At 37.6% G+C, this 22,792-nt stretch overlaps 1 protein-coding gene and 1 pseudogene across 2 annotated transcripts in view; both read left to right on the plus strand.

The window, feature by feature from the left end:
- Window positions 1-22,792, plus strand: part of SGCD (sarcoglycan delta) — a 1,063,424-nt gene that overhangs the window by 498,802 nt on the left and 541,830 nt on the right. The gene's annotated exons all lie outside the window — the stretch shown is intronic.
- Window positions 1,874-17,099, plus strand: LOC138850091 (heterogeneous nuclear ribonucleoprotein A1-like; annotated as a pseudogene).

Consider the following 22,792-nt stretch of genomic DNA (forward strand, 5'->3'; position numbering starts at 1 on the left):
AGTCCACAGATCTTTTAACCAATTCCATTTTTAGACTTGTCACCTTTGCTGTGTTTGGAGCTTTGTGTGTTCTTCCTTAGTCATCTACTGTATCCCCGTCCCCACTCTCCCTCATGTGTCTGCCTGTGGTCTTTCTTGTACATGGACACTTGTGCACTCATCACTCAAACTCTTTGCTCTGTGTTTCCTTAGCATCAGGATGTACAGTGGCAAGAATTTCAGAAATCTCTTGTCCTAAGGCTGACTTGTTTTTGCCAGCAAAAAGGTAAATCTGTGCAGTTCAGGGCTCATGCCCTAATTGTCTTTATGGCTATGATAACTAGCACAGTGCCTTCACAAAATAAACTGTTAAGAATGCTTGGTAGGGGTAAAATGCTTGGCCATGGGATGCATTTTAGCCAATGCTGTTACATTTTTTGGTCTGGTAAGGTCACAGTATGCAAGAACTCATTCTGGGTAACACTCCCTATTTCATACCCCCTTCTGCATTTGTTTCTCTATCTGTAAAGGGAAGAAGTGGTGACTCCAATCTGGTAATGTTATAGTGATTGCATAAAACTGCAAAATGAGAAGCACAATGACTGATGCAAATATTGCAGTCATTTAATAAATGGGGTGATCCGTGTTACTAAAAACACTACTGATATCATTAACAAGGGGGAAAAAAGAAACAAGAACATTGTTTCTACATTAATATTTCTGATCTAGTTGGCAAAGCAATAACCCTGTACAAAAGCTGAAATAAGAACAGAACACTCACGGATGAGGAAAAAATAGCCCTGCTATGATAATGGCTGACAGGTCACATAGTTCATATTTTATACCAGGCTTTATCTGCATATTTTTAGGTTATGTAATGAAAAATATAGGTTTATTTCTTTTTTAAAAAAGATTTACTTATTTATTTGAAAGGCGGAGTTACAGAGAGGCAGAGGCAAGAGTGGGGAGAGGGAGAGGGAGAGGGAGAGAGGTTTTTAATCTGCTGTTTCACTCTCCAGATGGCTGCAGTGGCTGGATCTGGGCTGATCCGAAGCCGGGAGCTAGGAGCTTCTTCCAGGTCTCCTGTGTGGGTGCAGGGGCCCAAGGACTTGGGCCATCTTCCACTGCTTTCCCAGGTCAAAGCAGAGAGTTGGATTGGAAGTGGAGCAGCCAGGTCCCTAACCGACACCCATATGGGATGCCAGCACTGCAGACGGCAGCTTTGCCCACTCTGCCAGAGTGCAGGCCCCTAGGTTTCTTTCACAAGCCTTCTCTGAACTGAAAACTCAGAACCACAGAGAAAACCAGTAATTGTCCCAACCCCACATATATGAGTTCAACTTCTATATCCAGACTGCCTGGTTGCTGAGGTCTGCCTTTTAGCTTGTAGAAAGTTACCCTAGGGCAGATGAAGATGTGATACAGGTCCTTGAAAACACAGGCGTAGAGGAGGAGCATCCTATTTGAATGGTTGGGAAGGTGGAAGGTAAGTGAAAAGCAGTGGGAGTAGCAGAAGAATTGGAATGAGTCTGGGATGGAAGCATTAGAGATTAAACTAGGCAGAGCAAAAGGAACAAAAGAAGCAAGGTTGAAAACAGGATTTTCAAGCATTTTTCTTCAGGGCATTCATCATATTCTGCCTATATTTTTCTAGTAATTTTTTTTACCACTTGTTACTAAATATTCAACTCATTCAGTTGACCCAGAAGGCTTCCAGTGATATTACTCTAAAAACATTGTGGTCTTGCAGATACTATCACTAATACTGTTGGCTTCTTCTTGCCTGTCTCATCGACCTTCATGTGAAGCTTTTAAAGCTTTGCTCTTTGGACGTGCTTTCTGGGGTCTAACTATATTTTTCAAAATTGCTTTTTTTGGGTAAAACTTTTCTGAAATGGCAGGTGTGAGACAAACTGAGCAAGAAAATGCAAAGTATGAAATCATTCTAAAGTCTTGTTACAGTGTGGAAGGTGAGTACATCGGGCTTGCAGAGATCAGTAGCTCAACAGTAGACTCAATATGGGCATTTTTATATACAAGTGGTAAGAAGATGTTAAAAAGTTATGGCTTCCTACCTGAATTTAGAGAAGAATCTTGATAATGATTGAGGTTGTGAGAACAAAATAGCTATAAGGGGGAGAGATTAATGGCAGATTATAAATTACAGGCCAAAGCTGACTCTCAAGAAATGCCTATTTTCAGTAGTTTGGGAGTAAGAATTGAAAAGACCAAAAGATAACCATCTGAGTGATAAGAGTAACACTACTAGCAGAGATTTATTACTCTAGGGAAGGTTTTAAGTATGAGAGGGTATATCAAGTGACACAACGGTAGAAAGTCGTTTGAATAGACTTTCTATTCAACTTCAAGAATACTAATAAAGTTAATAACCCAGGGTAACTATGGTGTGTGAGTATGGGAATGAGACAATATAAATAACCAAAAATACTCAAGATGTGTTATAGTTATGTTTAATCATGAAATATTAATTAGTCATATAAATTTGGAAATGAATTAACAAAATAAAGGAAAATTTACATTTACAGACTTACCTGGTGCTAATTTTTTGAGAATATTCAGAAAAAATGTGCATCTTAATGGCTACCAAATCACCAACTATGTAAGAATTTACCAGTAATATAGTCTCGTCTCTGTTCTACACTCAGAGCGAATTTTCATCAATCCTTTTCTTTGCTTGACTTGCTGCAAAACTGTAATTAACCTAGGGATATGTATCATTCAAAGACTGTGACTCAGTGGAAAATGAAATATAACAAGGAGATTTTGGTTTTGATTTATCTTTTGAAATAAGACAGTGTCAGAAACTACTAGTGTGTGAAGAAAAAATGGAAATAAACTACAAATAAATTTACTTGGAATTTGTGGCCTTAGGTTGTTTCTTGCGAAGATCAATTCATGTAATTCTGATAGTACTAATCAATAATGAGGAAAGTAAGTGAGGCTATATTTTACGGATACAAAATTATTGTTTGCAGTTAACTGGAAGAGAGAAGTTTTGTGTTCATGACAAGTAGAAGGACTAAGGAAGTACTTATGTGGCTGTTAGTGAAGCATTTGTTTTATTTTTGTTATAAAAAGGTTACATGATAAGAATAGTGTAAGTAGAATTACCACCTATGCCAAATGAAAAACATTGTGAAAGTCTGTTGCAGTTCTTTTAATTTATCTAAATTCTAGGGTAGTGGGGTGGAGTATGGAAGTCGGTGTGTACACTCAGGCAATATATTTTGGTTTTAATTGAGTTCAGCACTTGGTGGCAGCATGGCTGAATCTTCTAAATTCATGGACTTGGCATGTCATAATATAGTCTCCTATTCTCAGCCCAGCCTGATAAAAAACTGTTGAGTATTGATATTTTAATATGCTGGGGTCAATTCTAAAGATCTAATACATAGAGTTATTTATTTATAGGTTGTTCAAATAATAACATACTACAGACACAAAACATGGGACAAACATAGGTAAGGAATAGCTCTAAGGAAAACTGACTGTGTACCATTTTTAAATGCTAGGAGATATTCTTGAAAAGACTCCCAGTCTTCCCCCATTAGAGGAAGTGGAAGTAATATATTTTTATTCCATTGAAACATATGTTCCATTTTTTGAAATTCTACTTTCAGCCTAGTTTTTGTGTCTTTGGTATGTGTGATTTTTTTTTCTAAAATAATGATGTGTGCTCTTTGTTAACTTTTGGAAAGAGGAAAAAAGCTGAATGTATTTTATCTTTCAAGATTTGGGTAAACCTTATGTGTTAGATAAAATAGTAATCATTCTGGCATATTTCACAGAACTTATGAAATCTGAGGGTTGTCTTGATCCACTGTTAGTCTCCAAAAGATTCTATCAATATGTTAGTCTCCAAAAAATCTTGCTATTTTATAATTATATATTTAAAAATATAAGTTAAGTTGTAAGTATATTTAGTTAAAATTCATTTGCCTCAACAATATATTCATTCTCCTTCAATACCCTTTGGCTAGTTCTAGATAATTAAAAGGTGACAAATTGTCAAGGATGAGACTTTTGAAGATATGGGTACCCATCTTTTTTCTCAAAACAGTAATACGTTTGAACAGATCTTTGAATGCTATCTCTAGAGCAAAAAAGTATTTAAAATGAAATAGACCTTGAATGTCTACAAAGTGATTTTGGGTCTCTGACTCTCACATACTTAGAGCAAATGAAAATAAACATTTCCAGAATACATGGGCACAGCAAATAGAGATGCTTTTGGATCACACAGTTCTCCTGAAGGTGTTGTCTAATGATTATCCCACGAGTTTTTGTTTGTTTCTTTAATTCACTTTGTTAAGATACAGTTTATGTACAATGCATTGAATCTATTAAAAGTGTATAATTCAGCTATTGTGAGTGGGACTGAACTTACACATTCTTTCTTAGCCATGATATTGCCTGTGTATATAAACACTATTGATTTTTTTATGTTAATTTTATACCCTGCAACTTTACCAAACTCTCGTATGAGTTCCAATAGCCTCTTACTGAGTGTTTTAGATCCCCTGTATGTACAATGATGTCATCTGCAAACAGGGATAATTTGACTTTGTCTTTTCTAATTTGTATCCCCTTGACTTCTCTTTCTTGCTTAATGGCTCTGACTAAAACTTCCAGGACTATATTGAATAGCAATGGTGAGAGTGGGCATCCTTGTCTGAATCTGAATCTTAGTGGGAATACTTGCAACTTTTCCCCATTCCATATGACCCTGGCTGTAGGTTTGTCATATATTTCCTTTAATATTTAGGGATGTTCTTTCTATACCCAATTTGTTTAAGGTTTTTATCATAAAAGGATGTTATATTTTGACAAATGATTTCTCTGCATCTATTGAGATAAACATATGATTTTATTCTTCAGTTGGTTAATGTGATGTATCACAGTTATTGATTTGCAAATGTTGAACCATCCCTGCATACCAGCAATAAATCCCAATAGTCCAGGTGAATGGTCTTTCTGATGTGTTGTTAGATTCAATTAGCTAATATTTTGTTGAAGATTTTTGTATCTATATTCATCAGAGTTGTTGGTCTGTAGTTCTCTTTCTCTGTTGTATCTTTTTTCTGATTTAGGAATTAAGGTGATGCATGCTTCATAAAAGGAGTTTGGGAGGAATCCCTCCCTTTCAATTGTTTTGAATAGTTGAAAAGAATTGCAATTAGTTTTTTAAAAATCAGGTAAAATTCAGTAGTGAAGCCATCAGGTCCTGGGCTTTTCTTTTTTGGGAGCTTCTTTGTTACTGATTCAATCTCTGTCTTGGTTAATAATCCATTTAGTTTATTAGTTTCTTTGCGCTTTGATTTTGGTAGTTTGTATGTGTGCAGGAATCTATTGATTTCTTCTAGACTTTCCAATTTGTTGGCATGCAGTATAGTAATTCTTGATGAGTCTTTTTTTATTTCTCTGATATTCATGGTTAAATTGCTTTTTTCAGCTCTGATTTTATTAATTTGGGTCTTCTCCCTCTTTTTTGTTTGGTTAGTTGGGCCAATTTTGTTTATTTTTTTATTTTTTCAAAAAATCAGATCTTTATTTTACTGGGAAAAAATATTTGCAAACTATGCAACAGATAAAGGGTTAATAACCAGAATCTACAAAGAGATCAAGAAACTCCACAAAAACAAAACCAACAACCCACTTAAGAGATGGGCCAAGGACTTCAATAGACATTTTTCAAAAGAGGAAATCCAAATGGCCAACAGGCACATGAAAAAATGTTCAAGGTCACTAGCAATCAGGGAAATGCAAATCAAAACCACAATGAGGTTTCACCTCACCCCGGTTAGAATGGCTCACATACAGAAATCTACCAACAACAGATGCTGGCGAGGATGTGGGGAAAAAGGGACACTAACCCACTGTTGGTGGGAATGCAAACTGGTCAAGCCACTATGGAAATCAGTCTGGAGATTCCTCAGAAACCTGAAGATAACCCTACCGTTCGACCCAGCCATCCCACTCCTTGGAATTTACCCAAAGGAGTTTAAATTGATAAACAAAAAAGCGGTCTGCACCCTAATGTTTATTGCAGCACAATTCACAATAGCCAAGACCTGGAACCAACCTAAATGCCCATCAACGGTAGACTGGATAAAGAAATTATGGGATATGTATTCTTTAGAGTACTATACCGCAGTAAGAAACAACGAAATCCAGTCATTTGCAACAAAATGGAGGAATCTGGAACACATCATGCTGAGTGAAGTAAGCCAGTCCCAAAGGGACAAATACCATACGTTCTCCCTGATCGGTGACAACTGACTGAACACCAAAAAGGAAACCTCCTGAAGTGAAATGGACACTATGAGAAATGGTGACTTGATCAGCATAGCCCTGACTGCTAATGGACAACTTAATACATTATCCCTCATAGTATTTTTTTTTTTGTCTGTTCTACTTAATATGACTGGTTTAATTCTGTAATTATCACACAGTTATTCTTAAGTGTTGAAAATTAACTGAAATGTGATCCCTGTTAAACATAAGAGTGGGAATAAGAGAGGGAAGAGATGTATAATTTGGGGCATGCTCGGGCTGACTTGCCCCAATTGGTAGAGTTGGAAACATACCAGGGGATTCCAATTCAATCCCATCAAGGTGGTATGTGCCAATGCCATCTCACTACTGCAAGTGATCAATTTCAGTTCACAATTGATCATAATGAAAGGACTAAGAGTCAAAGGGAGCACATAAACAAGTCTAGTATCTGCTAACACCAACCGATAGAATAAATAAAGGGGAGAGTGATCCAACATGGGAAGTGAGATACTCAGCAGACTCATAGAATGGCGGATGTCCTAAATAGCACTCTGGCCTCAGAATCAGCCCTAAAGGCACTCGGATCTGGCTGAAAAGCCCATGAGAGTATTTCAGGCATGGAAAGCCAAGACACTCTGGCAAAAAGATCTCTGTGAGTGAGATCCCAGTGGAAAGAACAGGTCTTCAAAGAGGGAGGTGCCTTTCTCTGAAGGGAGGAGAGAACCTCCACTTTGACTATGACCGTGTCTAAACAAGATTAAGAGTCGGAGAACTCAAGGGGCTTCCATAGCCTTGGAAACTCATAACTGGTGCATAGGGAGATTACTGATGCCATAAACAGGAGTGTCAATTGGTAAAGTCAACAACAGGAGTCACTGTGCACTTACTCCTCATGTAGGATCTCTGTCCTTAACGTGCTGTACACTGAGGCTTAATGCTATAACGAGTACTCAAACAGTATATTTCACTTTGTGTTTCTATGGGGGTGCAAACGACTGAAATCTTTACTTAATGTACACTAAACTGATCTTCTGTAAAAAAAAAAAAAAAGAAAGAAAGAAATTATCAATTCCCAACTTGACTCTCACTGGGATTAAACATGACAATAGGTCTGATCTGATTTCATCATCATTTAAAAAAAATCATCTATTATTTTTCACTTTATGTTTCTGTGTGGGAGCAAACTGTTGAAATACTTACTTAAGGTATACTAAGCTGATCTTCTGTATATTAAGATAATCGAAAATGAATCTTGATGTGAATGGAAGGGGAGAGGGAGTGGGAAAAGGGAGGGTTGTGGGTGGGAGGGATGGTATGGGGGGGAAGCCATTGTAACACATGAGTCGTACTTTGGAAATTTATATTCATTAAATAAAAGATTAAAAAAAAATCAGATCTTTATTTTACTGATTTTTTTGTTTCGATTTTGCTTATTCTCTAAATTTAATTATTTATTTCCACCTGCTAATTTTGTGTTAGATTTGTTTTTGTTTTTCTAGGTCCTTGCGATATATTGTCCATAGGGTCTATCTTGTAGATTTGCTGTCTAGTAGATCTGTCTGTTGATGAAAGTGGGATGATAAGGTACCCATTACTTTTGTATTGGATCCTATGTTTCCCTTTAAAGTTATTAAAATTTATTTTATAAGTCATGCACTTTGTTGTTGGGGTGTATACATATCTTCCTATTGAATTGATCCCTTACTCATTACATAATGACCTTATTTGTCTCTTTTAACAGTTTTTGTATTAAAGTCTATTTTGTCTGATATTTGGATGACTACACCTGCTTCTTTTTTACTTCCATTAGCATCCTTTAAATTTCAGCTTGCATGTATTTTTGTTGAGGAGGTGTGTTTCTTCTAGATAGCAAATAGATGGGTCTTGTTTTTCAATCAGTTCAGCCAGTCTGTATCTTTTAATTTGAGAATTTAGGCCATTTACATTCAGTTTTATTGTCTGATAAGTAATGACTTAATCCAAACATTTTTCCATAAATATTCCTGTTGTTTTCTTTGGATTTCCTTTGTACTTTTACTAGTGGATTTTCTTTCTTTATATTTTTTCTTAATGATGTCTACCTTTCTGTGTTACTGTGTTTAGCACATCCTTATGCATAGTTTGTAAGGCTAAATGAGTGGTGACAAACTCTGTTATGAAAGATCACATTTTCCATCCTCATTCATAAAAGAGCTTTACAGGGTACAGCAATGGAAATGAAAGATCTCTATGATGAAAATTACAAAACATTAAAGAAAGAAATAGAAGAAGACATGCAAAAAAAGGAAAATCTTCCATGGTCATGGATTGGAAGAATTAATATACTCAAAATGTCCATACTACCAAATGCAATTATAGATTAAATGTTATCCCACTCAAAATACCAGTGACATTCTTCTCAGATCTGGAAAAAATAATGCTAAAATTTTATGGAAACTAAATAGCTAAAGCAATCTTGAACAACAAAAACAAAGCCAGAGGCATCATGATCTCAGATTTCAATACATAATACAGGACAGTTTAATCAAAACAGCATGGAACTGGTACACAAATAGACGTAGATAAATGGAACAGAATAGAATCTCCCAACTTCAATCCATGCATCTACAACCAACTAATCTTTGACAAAGGAGCTAAAATGAATCCCTGGAAAAAGGACAGTCTCTTCAACAAATGATGCTTGGAAAATTGGATCTTTGCATGTGTAAGTATGAATCAAGACCTCTAATTTACATCTTATACAAAAATCAAAGTGGATCAAGGATCTAAATCTATAATCTGATACCATTAAATCATTTATGCAGAACATTGGGAATACTCTGCAAGGCAATGGCATAGGCAAACACTTTTAGGAAAGGACCCTAAAACCACAGCCAATAAAAGCAAAAATAGATTTAAAAAAATTAATTACATCAAGCTAAGAAACATCTGCAATGCAAAGTAAACCTTAATAAGTTGAAGAGGCAACTGGCAGAATGGGAGAAAACATTTGCAAACTACGCAACAGATAAAGGATTAACACTCAGAATATATAAACAGCTCAAAAAACTCAACAATAACAAAACAGAGAATCCAATCAGGAAATATGCAAGGGATTTGAACAGGCAGGCATTTTTCTTTTTTTTCCTTTTCTTAAACTTTTATTTAGTAAATATAATTTTCCAAAGTACAGTTTATGGATTACAATGGCTTCACCCCCCATAACTTCCCTCCACCCACAACCCTCCCATCTCCTGCTCCCTCTCCCATTCCATTCACATCAAGATTCATTTTCAGTTCTCTCTATATACAGAAGATCGATGTAGTATATATTAGGTAAAGATTTCATCAGTTTGCACCCACACAGAACATAAAGTGTAAAATACTGTTTCAGTACTAGTTATAGCATTAATTCACATTGGACAACACATTAAGGACAGAGATCCCATATGAGGAGTAAGTATACAGTGACTCCTGTTGTTGACTTAACAATTTGATGCTCTTGTTTATGGCATCAGTAATCACCCTAGGCTCTCGTCATGAGTTGCCAAGGCTATGGAAGCCTCTTGAGTTCGCCGACTTTGATCTTATTTAGACAAGGTCGTAGTCAAAGTGGAAATTCTCTCCTCCCTTCAGAGAAAGATACCTCCTTCTTTGATGGCCCCGTTCTTTCCACTGTGATCTCACTCACAGAGATCTTTCATTTAGTTTTTTTTTTTTTTTTTTTTTTTTTTTAATTGCCAGAGTGTCTTGGCTTTCCATGCCTGGGCTTTCAGCCAGATCTGAATGTCTTAAGGGCTGATTCTGAGGCCAGAGTGCTGTTTAGGACATCTGCCATTCTATGAGCCTGCTGTGTATCCTGCTTCCCATGTTGGATGGTTCTCTCCCTCTTTTAGTCTTTCAGTTAGTATTAGCAGACACTAGTCTTGTTTATATGATCCCTTTGACTCTCAGACCTATCAGTGTGATCACTTGTGAATTGAAATTGATCACTTGGACTAGTGAGATGGCATTGGTACATGCAAACTTGATGGGATTGTATTGGAATCCCCTGGCACTTTTCTAACTCCACCATTTGGAGCAAGTCTGATTGAGCATGTCCCAAATTGCACATCTCTTCCCTATCTTATTCCCACTCTTATATTTAACAGGGATCACTTTCCAGTTAAATTTCAACACCTAAGAATAAATGTGTGTTAATTACAGAGTTCAACCAATAGTATTAACTAGAACAGAAAAATGCTAAAAGGCATAAAGTATTAAATTGTACATCAACAGTCAGGACAAGGGCTGATCAAGTCACTGTTTCTCATAGTGTCCATTTCACTTCAACAGGTTTCCTTTTTTGTGGTTGGTTAGTTGTCACCAATCAGGGAGAACATATGAGATTTGTCCCTCGGGGACTGGTTTAATTCACTCAGCATAATGTTTTCCAGATTTCTCCATTTTGTTGCAAATGACCGGGTTTCATTGTTTTTGACTGCTGTGTAGTATTCTATAGAGTACATGTCCCATAATTTCTTTATCCAGTCTACTGTTGATGGGAATTTGGGTTGATTCCAGGTTTTAGCTATTGTGAATTGAGCTGCAATAACCATTAAGGTGCAGACGCTTTTTTGTTTGCCAATTTAATTTCCTTTGGGTAAATTCCAAGGAGTGGGATGGCTGGGTTGTATGGTAGGGTTATATTCAGGTTTCTGAGGAATCTCCAGACTGACTTCCATAGAGGCTTAACCAATTTGCATTCCCACCAACAGTGGGTTAGTGTCCCTTTTTCCCCACATCCTCGCCAGCATCTGTTGTTGGTAGATTTCTGTATGTGAGCCATTCTAACCGGGGTGAGGTGAAACCTCATTGTGGTTTTGATTTGCATTTCCCTGATTGCTAGTAATCTTGAACATTTTTTCATGTGCCTGTTGGCCATTTGGATTTCCTCTTTTGAAAAATGTCTACTGAGGTCCTTGGCCCATCTCTTAAGTGGGTTGTTTGTTTTGTTGTTGTGGAGTTTCTTTATCTCATTGTAGATTCTGGGTATTAATACTTTATCTGTAGCATAGTTTGCAAATATTTTTCCCATTCTGTTGGTTGTCTCTTCACTCTCCTGTTTCTTTTGCAGTACAGAAACTTCTCATTTTGATGCAATCCCAATAGTTAATTTTGGCTTTGACTGCCTGTGCCTCTGAGGTCTTTTCCAAGAAGTCTTTGCTGGTACTGATATCTTGCAGTCTTTCTCCAGTTTTCTCTAATAATTTGATGGTGTCGGGTCGTAGATTTAAGTCTTTAATCCATGTTGAGTGGATTTTTGTGTAAGGTGTAAGGTAGGGGTCTTCCTTCATGCTTCTGAACGTGGAAATCCAGTTTTCCCAGCACCATTTATTGAATAGACTGTCCTTGCTCCAGGAATTGGTTTTAGATCCTTGATCAAATATATGTTGGCTGTAGATGTTTAGGTTGATTTCTGGTGTTTCAATTCTGTTCCATTGGTCTATCCATCTGTTTCTGTACCAGTACCACACTGTTTTGAATACAACTGCCCTGTAGTATGTCCTGAAATCTGGTATTGTGATGCCTCCAGCTTTGTTTTTGTTGTACAAGATTGCTTTAGCTATTCGAGGTCTCTTGTGCCTCCATATGAATTTCAGCATCATTTTTTCTAGATCTGAAAAGAATGTCTTTGGTATCTTGAGTGGTATCGCATTGAATTTATAAATTGCTTTTGGGAGAACGGACATTTTGATGATGTTTATTCTTCCAATCCATGAGCATGGAAGATTTTTCCATTTTTTGGTATCCTCTTGTATTTTTTTCTTTAAGATTTTGTAATTCTCATCATAGAGATCTTTAACGTCCTTAGTTAAGTTTATTCCAAGGTATTTGATTGTTTTTGTAGTTATTGTGAATGGGACATTTTTCAAAAGATGAAATCAAATGGCCAGGAGACTCATGAGAAGATGCTCAGGATCACTTGCCACCAGGGAAATGCAAACCAAAACCACAATGAAGTTTCACCACATCCCAGTTAGGATGGCTGTCATACAAAAATCAAAAACAATGAATGCTAGCCTGGATGTGGTAGAAAAGGTTCCCTCATGCACTGTTGATTGGGAGTTAAACTAGTATAACCATTGTGGAAGACAGTATTAGAGATTCCTCAGAAATCTGAAAATAGTTTTACTGCATGATATAGTTATCCCACTCCTGGGAATTTACCCAAAGGAAAAGAAATCAGCATATGAAAGAGTTATCTGTACCTCTGTGATTATTGCAGCTCAATTCACAATAACTAAGACATGAAATCAACCCAAATGTTTACTTGTTGAACTTAATTGATGATGTATTAAGCCTTTTAACTGTAATGTAAATTTAAATAAGTTATCTCCAAAATATGAAACAAAGGTAGAAGGAAGGAGGGTGGGCAGAAGAGACATGGAGAATGAGGAAGGAAATATGTTCTTAGACTTGTATCTACAAATCATTTTGGATTTCTTAAATATTAATTAAAAATAAAAGTGGAAAAAAACATAAAAATTATATAATTCTATTAATTATGTTGGAAGCATAGCCATTTATGAAATTATCACCATTGCTGTCAAAATAGAACATATTTACATCACTTCTATTCTGAAGCCCTTTTGCAGTCCACATGTTTTTGCCCAAGTTCTTTTCCTAATCCCAGGAAACCAGGGATCTGCTTTTTGTCACTGTAGACCAGTTTGACAGGGTGGTCTTTTAAGTACTCACTGTTTATTCAGTGTAGGATACTGACTGGTAAAATACATAAAGAAATGCAATGGATATTTTTATTATTTGGAGGGAGAGTTTGAGCAGGTTTTAGTATGAATTACATACCTTTTGTTTAAATGGTAACTAAAAAGAGTACCATTTTGATCGTTGTTGAAGGGCATCAGTGAGCACAGAGATGACTTCTAAGGAAACAGATTTACCTGTTTGGTGACAATGTCAGCTAATCATTAACATGCTAGAAGCTCAGTTTTTCACATGTCCTTTCAATATAGGAATTGATGAATATACAAGTCGTCACAAACTGATTCCTTATACAAATTAGCAAGTTCATTTCTTCAAACTTGTACATCTCAGGTTAATTTCCTTTGACCTGCCACATGTGCTGCAAGTATTCTAATTGAATATCATTTTATAATTTTATCTTACACATCAGTGATATACACTACCATAGAGCCTTAGTTTTCTTCTTCTACAGAACACTAGGGACAGATAGCCTATATGTGAAAACTATTTGCAAATGTCTGGCATATGTCTATTTAATAAATGGTAAACTTTTAATACGACAGATTGGTGAGATAAGAGATCAGAGCCTTCACTTTATTGACTATATTAACAGTTGTCAGTATCTAGTGCTTGAGTTTCTAGCAGTGACCAAAACTTCAGACTCGTGTTTCCCAAAGGGTCATAGTTCTCACTGTTTTCGAAAATGAATAATTGTTCAAAGCTCAGTCTTATGCTGATAAATGACAACTTTGCAATATGAAAATTGAAAAAAATGGCTGTTCACATGTGAATGACAGTGTTGTTTTCTACTATCATTTTGTTTTCATTTTTTCCCATTTTTAACTCATGCAAGGAAACTTCCAAAAGTTTATGAAAAAAGGCAATTTAAGCTGTTTATTTTTATGAAAAGTCATTTTGAAACCCAGATTTTTTTCATAATATACATTTTCCATTAACTTTATGAAGATCCATTATATATATGTATGTATATTCAACTATTAACATTTCATTTGTACTTTTGCATTTTTTGCATGTGTATACATGCAGATTTTTAAACAAAGTTGATTTCATACCATCTGTGCTCCATTTGTTTTCCTAATGGATTTGGTACTTTAAAATATCTCTTGTAAGAAAATATTTTAGGATTAAATGATGTGCAAATGATAAGGCTTTAATGCATGTTAATGAATTAGCTTCCATAAAGATTCTATAATTATTTTCTTCTCCCTACTACTGTGGATGCATTTTAATAAATTACTGATTTTACCACTTTTTTGTGTGATTCTGTAGTTGTCTAAACATGTGAGCATACAAAAAATACAAGAAGGTATATTCTCTTTTTTTAAGAATTTATTTATTTGAAGTCAGAGTTACACAGAAGAGGAGAGGCAAAGAAAGAGAGGAGAGAGAGAGAGAGGTCTTCCCTCAGATGGTTCACTCCCCAAATGGCTGCCTTGGCTGGAGCTGCACCAACCTGAAGCCAGGAGCCAGGAGCCAGGAGCCAGGAGCCAGGAGCCAGGAGCCAGGAGCCAGGAGCCAGGAGCTTCTTCCAGGTCTCCCACACAGGTGCAGGGGCCCAAGGACTTGGGCCATCTTCTACTGCTTTCCCAGGCCACAGCAGGGAACTGGATCAGAAGAGGAGCAGCTGGGACGAGAACCGGAGCCCATAAGAGATGCTGGTGCTTCAGGCCAGGGTGTTAACCCACTGCACCACAGCGCCAACCCCAAGAGGGTATATTCTTTGTGAGAGAACTGATTAGGAAAATATGCCAAGTAATTTACTTGGAAATGGGAAATAAGGTTTGAAGTTATGATTTTGGAAACAACTTCTTTGTCACATGATGTTTAAAGAGTAACAGAGATAATATGACTGTTTTTACATCTGTGAATATATTCGAGGCTCACTGGATGTATAAGAATTAGCTATTCATTGTTGAAACTCTTAGCAGGCTAGAATAAAATTTCTTTGTGTGATGACAAATATATACCCAAATCTACAAAGGAACTAAAGATATTGGGAACTATTGAAAACTATTACCCTAAGTTTGGGAATGAAATCAATATATCATTTACATTGATGCATTTTAACATTGTGCAGTTGCTCTTAGTCTGTGTAGTAAAGCAATAAAACAAAAGACATAAGAACTAAAAAAGGAACACATGAACTTATCAGTAACCACAGCATGATTACTCGAGGCGGAAAAACTAGAAGAAATATGTTGACAAATTCTTACTATTAATAATTGGCATTGGTAAGATTACTGAACATATAATCTATCCATCTGCCAGCTGCAGACATTTGGAAAATGTACTAAAAATTGCTTTTATGATACCATTAGAAGATACTTCTTATTTATTAATAAGGGATGAAGTTCATGTTTTCAGTGCTGAAAAATATGAGGTATTATAGTGGGAGAGATTAAGGAAAACATAAATAAGGGCAATGCTATACCATGTTCATGAACTGAGAAGCTTAGAATAGTAAATATAATAGTTTTAAAATTTATCTATAGGTTTGTTAAATAAAAAGAGAACCCAAATGTACATAAGAAGATACTGTATTTTAAGAGACTATTGAAATGAAGGGCTTTTCCTCTTGTGCATACTGCTGTCTTTCTTCCATTGCTGTCATGTCTGTCAATCTGCTAAAGAGCCTGATGGTGCAGAAGACCATCATGGGCGGGGTGACTTTGAGATAGCTGAGGAGAGTTTGAGGAGCCTTTCTGCATAATAGGGTGCTCAGGACTGTGTGGTGATGAGACTTTCAACCTGTAGGTATTCCCTAGGCTTTGGATATGTCACTTACACTGCCATGGAAGAGGCAGATGCAGCCATGAATGCAGGGTCACACAGGTGGATGTAAGTTTTCAGGGACCAGAGAGCTGTCTCAAGATTATCAAAGATCACTCACCCACCGAACTGTGGAAAAGATCTTCGTTGGTGGCTTTAAAGAAGACACTGAAGAACATCACCTCGGAGATTATTTGAACAGTGTGAGAAGATCAGAGTGAGTGTGCTAATAATGACTGGCTGAGGCAGTGACAAGAAGAGTGGCTTTGCTTTTGTGAACTTTGACAGCCATAACTCTGGATAAGTTTGTTATTCAAAAATTCTACACTGTGAATGACCACAACTTTGAAGGAAGAGAGGCTCTGTCAAAGCAAAAAGTTGCTCCTGCTTCAGCCACCCCAGGAGATGGAAGTGGTTCTGAAAACTTTGTTGGTGGTCATAGAAGTGGTTTTGTTGACGGTGGCAACTTTGATCATGGAGCACCCATCAGTGGATGTGGTGAGTTTGATGGCAGCCGAGCTGGTGGTAGATACAGTGGCCATGGGGATGGCTCAATGAATTTGGTAATGAAAGAAGCAGTTTTTGAATGCCGGAAGCCACAATGATTTTGGCAATTATAATAGTCACTCTTCATGTTTCCATGCATGGTGGAAACTTTGGAGGCAGAAGCTCTGGCACTTTTATTGGTAGCTACCAATATTTTGCCATACCACAAAATCAAGACGGCTATGGTGGTTCTATCAGCTCAGTAGCTATGGCAATAGAAGAATATTTTAATAACTTCTAGGAAACAAAGATTAGCAGTAAAGGAGAGCGGGGTAATTGACAGGCTATAAGTTACAACAGATTTGTGAATTCAACCCAGCAAAACAGTGGCAGGGCCTAGCTGCTACAAAGACATGTTTTAGACAATACATCTGTGTATGGGCGAAAAAAACCTAGAGGGCTGTATTTGTGATGAATTGTATAATAGGTAATTTTGATTTGTGTTACATAGGAAGTGGGGCGGGGAACCATTTTTCTTCCAAGTGCTATTTGGACTTTTATAACACCATTTGAGGGCCGTTCAAAATTAGCAACTTAAAATTATTCTGCTCAAGACTGTCAATTGTTAAATCAACAACAGCAGTCACTGTGTACTTGTTCCCCATGTAGGACCTCTGTCCTTAATGTGTTGTACTATGAGAATTAACACTAAAACTATTCAAATAGTATTTTATACTGTGTCTCTGTGTGGGTGCAAACTGTTGAAATCTTTACTTACTATATAGTTGATCTTCTGTATATAAAGATAACTAAAAAGGAATCTTAATGAAGAATGGGATGGGAGAGGGAGTAGGAGGTAGGATGGTTTGGGAGTGGGAGGGGGGTTATGGGGGAAAGAATTGCTATAATCCAAAAATTGTACTTATGAAATATATATTTATTAAATAAAAGCTTCTATAAAAAAGAAAAAAAGTATTCTGCTCTAGGTTCATCTAATTCTGAGTCCCACCTGCAGTTGCCTTGGCAGGGCCAGACCAAATAATGTCATGGGTGTTATTTATCCTGAAGGCTGGATAGTCTCCATCCTTGCAAGCATTCCAACAAAAGATTTTTCTTCTCTCCCCCACCCATCTTTTTATGCACCCATGCCAATGATTGCTAAATGTAATAGTCTTTTTATGGTGCTGATTGTCTTTTTTTGAATAGGCTGTGTGAAAGTAGTCTATCTTGAAACCATCTTTGTAAATTTCCCCAGCAGGATTAAGTTGGAATTCATCAGGGTAATGCCAGGTGCCATTTGAAATTTACTTATAAACTGAAGAGGTAGACAGGCCATTGTCTTCAGATACTGACAGTGTTGAGACCCTCTGAAACTCACCATTAAGAGTCTCCCATCGTCTTGGGACTGTTTGGTTATAGAAGTGATTGATGTGGCGCAGCAGGTTAGGCCACTGTCTCTGGCACTGCCATCCCCTAAGGGTGCTGGTTCTAGTCCCAGTTGCTTCACTTACAATCCAGATCCCTGCTAATGTATCTGGAAGAGCAGCAGAGGATGGCCCAAGTACTTGTGCCCCTGTCATCCTTTTTGGAGAGTTGTATGGAGTCCCAGACTCCTGACTTAAGCCTGGTCTAGCCCCGGCCTTTGTGGCCAGTTGGGGTATAAACCAGTCAATGGAAGAGTCTCTCTATCTCTCTCTCTTTCTCTCTTTCTCTCTCTCTCTGTCAGTATGTGTGTATGTGTGTGTCTCCATTCCTCGGTGGCTTTGCTTGTCAAATAAATATTTTTAGAAAAGAAATTATTGTTGGCACATCTTATGAAACGTATCGAAATTGAATAGTGGTACCAGACTAAACTACAGATGGGAATGAAGCTGTGTGTTATCCACTGTGTGTAAGCAATAAATGATTTAATTATTTTTAAAAATATGGAAAAGAGGACAGTGTCAGTAGGCAGAAGACATTGCCTGCAATAGGAGAAACCGCCTGATCGTGAGATCTGCTACCTGTCAAAGATGAGGCCCCCTCTTTTCTTTCCTTCTTTTAGTTCAGGATACATGGCATATCATCACCTTAAACACTGATCACTTGTTGTGTTGGCAACATTCAAAATTCTTTCTATTAGCTGTTTTGAAATATACAACTAATTGTTTTCTTTTTTTTTTTTTTTGACAATATTCACATTTATTTCAACCCAGGCAATTACAGCAGTGCGGACTAAGCTATATGCTTACGCCTTGTGAAGAAAGGTGTTTTGAAAAATAAAAGTATTAGAGTATATAATCTGGAGATTAAGAACACATTCAACCTTTGCTTGATTTTCTCACTGATGAATGAACTCCTGGCATGAAACAGTATTAAGAATGTTAAGAAAATAGTGAACATTATGGCAAAACACAGCTCTCAAATGTATATAATAGATATTAAGTCTACTTTTAATTTCTCCATTCACATGTGTTTTCCATGGCCTCAGTTGAAGTATTTGCTGGTATTAAGAGAAAGAATATCATAGAAAATATTCCTCAGAGAGTAATAGCCTTCATTGTTTTCATTCTTAAACTGGATGGAAAAAGATGAGCGCATTCTCTTATAGCCAATATAGATTTCTCAAGCAATTTGGAAAAGTCTTACAGAATTAAAATACTATAATCATAGCTGATCAGACTGCTTACAAGTTTTATTTCCTGACAATAGAATTGACTGAAAGACAATGTCAAAAAGTGTTTAGTATCATTTGATGTCCTATTTATCTAAAAAACATGTTTGTAATATTACAGATCAATTATAGATAATTTCTTTGATTATGGAACAAATTCTCTCAAGATTGACCTTTTAAAATTCTGTGACTATGGGCTGGTGCCGCGGCTCAATAGGCAACTAATTGTTTCCAAACACAGTCACCCCACAGTGCTGTAGGGTATTAGAAGTTATTCTTTCTACACAGCTACACCTCTATATCTATTACCCGACTTCTCTCCATCTGCCCCCTCCTCCCACCATTCCCAGGATCTGGTAACCACTATTCTTCTCTCTACTTTTGTGAAATCACTTTTTAACTTCCACAACCAAATGAGAACTTCTTTCCGTGATCATGTATTCCACTTAATATAGTGTCCTCCAGTTCCATGCATGTAGCTGTGACAGTATTTCATTTTAACTTTTATGGATTAATAATGTTCTAGTTTTTTTGTTTTTTTCTTTTGCGTATTTTTTTTTATTCCACTCATCTATCGGTAGACATCTAGGTTGATTCTGTATCTTGGCTATTGTGAATAAGGCCACAGTATTGCTTTATTTCTTTTGGAGGTACATGCTGTAGTAGATCTTATGATAGTTCCATTTCTAGATCACATTTGTATCATAATATCTAGCAGATCTTCTGCTAGGTCTTACCATAGTTCTATTTCTAGCTTTAATGAACTCTCTATACTATTTTCCATAATGGCTTTATTATATTCCACCAAACAGTATATAAGAGTTGATCTTTGGCCGGCACCGCAGCTCACTAGGCTAATCCTCCGCTTGCTTTGCCAGCACCCCGGGTTCTAGTCCCAGTTGGGGTGCCAGATTCTGTCCCAGTTGCTCCTCTGCCAGTCTCTGCTGTGGCCCAGGAAGTCAGTGGAAGATGGCCCAAGTGCTTGGGCTCTGCACCCACAGGGGAGACCAGGAGAAGCACCTGGCTCCTGGCTTTGGATCGGTGCAGCGCACCGGCTTTAGCGGCCACTTAGGGGGTGAATCAACTGTCTCTCCCTCTCACTGTCTAACTCTGCCTGTCAAAAAAAAATAAAATAAAAGAGTTCATCTTTCTCCACATCCTCACTAGCATGTGTCTCCTTTTTTTTTTTTTTTGTCTTTTTTGATAGTGAGAAATAAATTATGGATTGGTAGGTAAGGTAAGCAAGGTTGGCAGGATTGGACAGTTCTGGGAACACATTTTTTTAGCAATCAGATGGTTCTTGGACGGTGCCTTCTTTCTTCATCCAAATGCTTGCTTAACCTTCAGGACAAGTCAGAGTTGAAGAACTTACGGAAGGAGAGAAGCTTGGCTATGTTTTGTTAAGAGAGTGAAAGCTGTGGCCCAGCTTAAGCTATCACTTGTGATACCAGCATCCCGTATCAGTGATTGAGTCTCCTCCTGCTCTATTGCTGATCCAGATTCCTGCTAATGTACTTAGGAAGGCAGCAGATGATGACCCAAATAGGTGGCTGCCTGCCACTCACCTGGGAGATTCAGATGTGGTTGCTAGCACCTGGATTCCACCAGCCTGCTCTCCCCACCCCCCACCCCAACCCCTGCTGTTGCAGCCATTGAAGGGAGTGAATATCTCTCCCTCTCTGTATTTCTGCCTCCTTCTCTGATGACCTGCCTTTCAAATTAATAAGTAAATCTTCTTTTAAAAATGAGGATACCATTTTCAAGGGGGTCAACAAATTTGATAAAATAGCTACAACTTTTTAAAAAGTTTCCTTAAGTCCATTTAGCAGGTGTTTTGTCCAGATTAGTCAGTGACTGTAAGAGATCACTTAATCATTTATATGGCAGATAATAGGAATTTGGAGAAACTGGATTTGAGTTTGCCAGAAGTAAACAAGGAACCATCTAGGAGTCTTTTTAAAAAGGGATTTATTTATTCACTTGAGAGACTGAGTTACAGAAAGAGAAGAAAATACAGAAAGATCTTCCATCAGTTGGTTCACTCCCCAAATGGCTACAATGACAGAGGCTGAATAGAAGATGGGCCTAGCCATTGTCAGGAGCTTCTGCTGGGTCTCTCACATGGGTACAGGGACCCACAGACTTGGGTCATCCTCTGCTGCTTTCCTAGGCTTATTAGTAAGGAGTTGTATCTAAATTGGTCTGGCCAGGACTAGAACCAATGCCCTTATAGGATGCCAGTGGGGCAGCCCGTGGTTTTAACCCACTGAGCCAGAGCACCTGCCCCCAGGAGTCTTTGCTAGATGCAAGCAGAAGAGTTTTTAGTAGTACCCTGCTTCCTAGGACACAAACACTGGGGGCGGGAGTTCTGGCGGTTGCTGCTTCCCCAGAGTAGAAGGCTCAGATAAAGCTCAACACTGTTAGCATCAATGCAGTCCCATCAAAATTCCAGAAGCTATGCAGGTGGAAATTGACGCATGGATTCTAAAATTTATATTGAAACATAGAGATCCAGGAATAGTCTAGACATTATGAAGAACAAAAAAATCTGAAAGACTTAACACTGTGGGACATCAGGACATTTTAAAAAGCTACAGCAAGTAAGCCTGGAGTTTTGGCCAATTCACACAAGTCGATGAAGAGAAGCAGCTGCCAATACAGAGGCAGTCCTATTCCTATGTAACCTGGTTAATGACTGGTATTTTCATTAAATCAGTGCTCTCCATGTATCACCTCTTCCTGTATCTGTAACCATCTGCAGTTTCTCCCACCAAAGGGTCCATTTTCATGCCTCTTGATTCTGATTTTGACCCTCTGACTTACCTTGGCCAGAATAGGTTAACAACTGTAACACATCCAGAGGCCAGGGGATAGAGTAAGCCTGCACATTTCCAGTTCTGCTTTTTCTTCTTGGCCATCACTGTGAGTGCACACTCAGGCTAGACTGCTGGAGGAAGATACCTGGGGCACATTTGTTAACCACCTGTCCCGGCTGAGACCTATGTCTTAGAGGTGGGAGACCGGTGCCTCTTAGAAGACAAGCCCAATTGCAAAGAAAGTTAAACATTTAAAGAATACAAGAAGCAGTTAACCCCGGGAGGATTGAAAAGCTGACGTGGAACAACATTGAAATCACAGTTTTCAACTTGGCTTAGTAATGAGCAATATTTACATAGTTATTATAATGATTTTAAAAACCACATATGGCTACAGATTTAATTGAAAATGTGATGGAAGTATGTCTTCCACGTGGAAGAGGGAGGGGAAATGAGTGAGTGTGGTAGAGTGGCTGCTGATATAAGAGTTCAATCTTCATCTTCCATAGTAGCAAGTCAGCAAATAATAGCTAAATATGAAAAATCAATAGTTGTAATATATTCATGTTAATTGGAAACGTGAAGTCAAATACTAGAAGGAAGTAATAAAAATGATTTAAAATGTTGTCTTTGGGAATAGATGACAAGGAGCTAACTGCTTTTGTTTTAGAACGAGTTGTAGAATTTTTAAGCAACGTGTATATAGTACTTTGATAAAATATTTTTGAAATATTTTGAGTAAGGAATTATCCCCAGTCTACACTCCACCATACCTTTATTACAGTAATGTCCCCTCAGAATTTTATCCATTGCCCTTTTCTTGACCTACTTACATTCATAAGACTTCCTGCAACACCTAACATAAAGCGTGTCTTACTAAAGAGGCTCCACTTGGTTCAATACAGAGGTAGACAGCATCTCTGGTATTTAACGTTACCCTGTTCCCACCTGCTTCCTCCCTGCCCCTCTCCCAGGCTCCTGTAGCCAGGAGTTCACTTCCACCTATAATCCAAAGACAAGTACTATTGGTAAAGACGCAGCTGAA

Source organism: Oryctolagus cuniculus, chromosome 6 (assembly GCF_964237555.1).
Source record: "Oryctolagus cuniculus chromosome 6, mOryCun1.1, whole genome shotgun sequence".
NCBI classification, from domain to species: Eukaryota; Metazoa; Chordata; class Mammalia; order Lagomorpha; family Leporidae; genus Oryctolagus; species Oryctolagus cuniculus.